The sequence below is a fragment of the Camelina sativa genome, unplaced genomic scaffold (assembly GCF_000633955.1).
Source record: "Camelina sativa cultivar DH55 unplaced genomic scaffold, Cs unpScaffold00495, whole genome shotgun sequence".
Classification (NCBI taxonomy): Eukaryota; Viridiplantae; Streptophyta; class Magnoliopsida; order Brassicales; family Brassicaceae; genus Camelina; species Camelina sativa.
This window is the reverse complement of record NW_010921712.1, coordinates 28,818-31,829: the sequence shown is the minus strand read 5'-3', so window position 1 is coordinate 31,829 and position 3,012 is coordinate 28,818.

The window sequence follows — 3,012 nt, the reverse complement described above, 5'->3', positions numbered from 1 at the left end:
GCAATGGAAAGGACGACCCGAACCGTGTGGAGTTTGGCTACCGGTGCAAACGTCTCCGTGTAGTCAGCACCATACGTTTGGGTGAAGCCGCGTGCAACCAACCGGGCTTTGTGACGTTCAATGGCGCCGGTGCTTAGGAACTTGATGGTGAAAACCCATTTGGAGCTCACGGCCTTTTTGCCTTTGGGAAGGTCGGCTTCGTCCCACGTGTGGTTCCGGATCATGGCACCAGTTTCGTCATGGACAGCCTCTAACCATTCCTTGTGGTTCTTAGCCTCGTCATAGGTTTGAGGGACCCAGTGAGCATCAACTTGGCCAAAGAATGCTTGGTGATCTCTTGGGAGCAGCTCAAGTGAACAGACCGCCTGGATAGGATGGGCAACGGCTTGGCTGTTGTAGTAGACGCGCTTATCTCTCCAAGTGGACGGATGAGATTTAACACGGTCACTCCTTCGTAAGACCGGTTGCATAGGCAGAACGACACCCGAGGACTCAATACTGCCTTCGTCCGTAGTGGCCCCATCCGAGTGACCTTCGGTACCGGCCAAGGGTGCTACGGTAGGTGGCATGGGTGCAGGGTCACCATGGTCGCCGGCTACGGGTGGGCTTGGCTCAGGAATAGTGTGATCTGAGGGGAAGTCACCTTTAGGGACAGTATCATGATCCTGCCTTCCTTCTGTAGATGGCGGACGAGGCGCGGACCGGATAGGACCTGTTGGTGGAGACGGTTGACCAAGATGATCGAGAAGAAACTTTAAGCTGGAGGCCCGGTCATTTGGTGAGTGTGAGAGGTCCTTAAGGCTGTCCCAATCCTTATTATCAAAGTAGCCAATATTCTCCATGACCGAACATCTCTAGAGACATATAACCGGCTTGTGGTTGGGTCATAGCACTTGTACCCCTTTTGAGTCGTTGAATAACCAATGAACATACACTTTGTGCTTTTCGCATCCAGTTTGCTTCGCTGCTCTCCAGGCACTAACACAAAGCAAACACAACCAAAGACGCGTAAGTGATCAAGAGATGGTTTAAATTTGTTTAATACCTCAAATGGTGACAGATCATTTAGAACTTTGGTTGGTATCCGGTTGATCAAGTAACATGCGGTCATCACAGCATCCCCCCAATATCTCTTTGTAACATGTGAGTGGAACATCATTGATCGCGCAACTTCCATGAGGTGTCGGTTCTTCCTTTCGGCCACACCATTTTGTTGGGGTGTATAGGGACAACTAGTTTGTTGGAGAATACCATGCCTAGAGAGATGTTCTTTGAACTTGTGACTTGTGTATTCCCCACCATTATCCGACCTTAGCACCTTAATTTTAGCATTGAAGTGATTAGTAACATAATTTTGAAAATTAACAAAGGCATCAAACACCCTATCTTTAGATGGTAATAGTGTGACCCAAGTATATTTCGATTTTTCATCAATAAATGTCACAAAATACTTGTTATTATCCCTAGATAGGCATGGTGATGTCCATACATCCGAATGAACTAAATCAAAGCAATGTTCATAAATAGTAGTTGACTTTGGAAAAATAGACTTGCAATGTTTTCCAAGGATACAAGACTCACAACTTGAGTTATCAAAAGAAACACTAGGAAACATTAAACCAAGTGCACGAGAATGTGGATGACCTAGCCTAGCATGCCACACCATATTCGAATTAACAACAAAACAAGATTTAATAGATGTATCTAAGTTTGGTGAAGTTTTCTCTAGGACATAGAGATCTCCACTCCCTTGTCCTTCTCCAAGAACTTTCCCAGTCTCAATATCCTGAAAATGAACACTATTAGGACCGAAGATAGCATAGCAATTCAAATCATTAGTGGCCCTCTTAACCGATAAAAGATTAGAAGTGAAGGTAGGCATAAAGAAAGCTTTTGAGTATTTATCAAACAATTTCAAGTCCCCTACTCCTTTCACAGGTATGTGTTCTCCATTAGCAATAATAACACTCCCTAAAGCCGGTTTTATGTTGTTAATTAGACTAGGGTTACTGATCATGTGGTGAGAAGCACCCGAGTCAACAACAAGAGACCTACTTGGTTTAGAAGCAAGAAACGAGTTACCGGATTCTTTGAGTGAGGCAATGGAACGAATAAGGGCCTCTATATCAGACTTCCTCACCACCTCTTCATAGGACGCAGTCATGGCTGTTTCTTCTCCTTGCCTTGATGGCCCGACCCCTTTTTTACCTACCGCTTCCTTGGAGAGATTTGCTTTGAACTTTGCTGGTTTAAGATGGGGGTGAACTATCCAGCATTTGTCCTTCATGTGACCCTTCTTCTTGCAGTGGTCACACACCCACACCTTCCTATCTTCCTGCTTGTACACGCCCTTATTTGCCGTGACTAGCTCCCCCTTACCACTAAATAGATCGAGTGAGCCTTGTTCCTTTTGAACTTGGGAACACACTTCTTCAAAGCTAGGAAGCTTGTCTCCTCTTAGAATGTGCTTCATGAGGTCGTTAAAGGCTGGGTTGAGTGTGAGTAGGAGACCAAAGATCTTGTCTTGCTCTTTCCTCTCATTAAGAACCGTCGGATCTAGGGAACTTGGCCGTAAGGCCTCAAGCTCCGACCAAAGGGCCCTGAACTTACCAAGGTGCTTAGTAAACTCCAAGTCATCTTGGCTCAGACTGTTGATGGCTCTCTTAACTTCAAAGACTCGAGTCAAGTTAGAGACATTACCATACACGCTTTTAAGCGTTTCCCAAAGCTCCTTGGCCGTCTCGCAGTAGGAGTAGGCTTCAAGGATTGGCGTATCTAGGGAGTTCTGGAGAACAGACAGGACAACTTGGTCTTCTTGAAACCACTTGGCCTTTCTCTCGTTCTCTTCCTCTACTTCCCCTTCAGAAGCGCCTTCATCTTCTCCTTTGAGGTTTTGCTTTGAAACATAGTCGGTTGTGACATGACTCCAAAGGCCACGACCTCCAAGGGCGGTTCTTGTGGTTCTTGTCCACAGCAAGTAGTTTGTTCCCTTAAGAACAACCGGTGTAACAA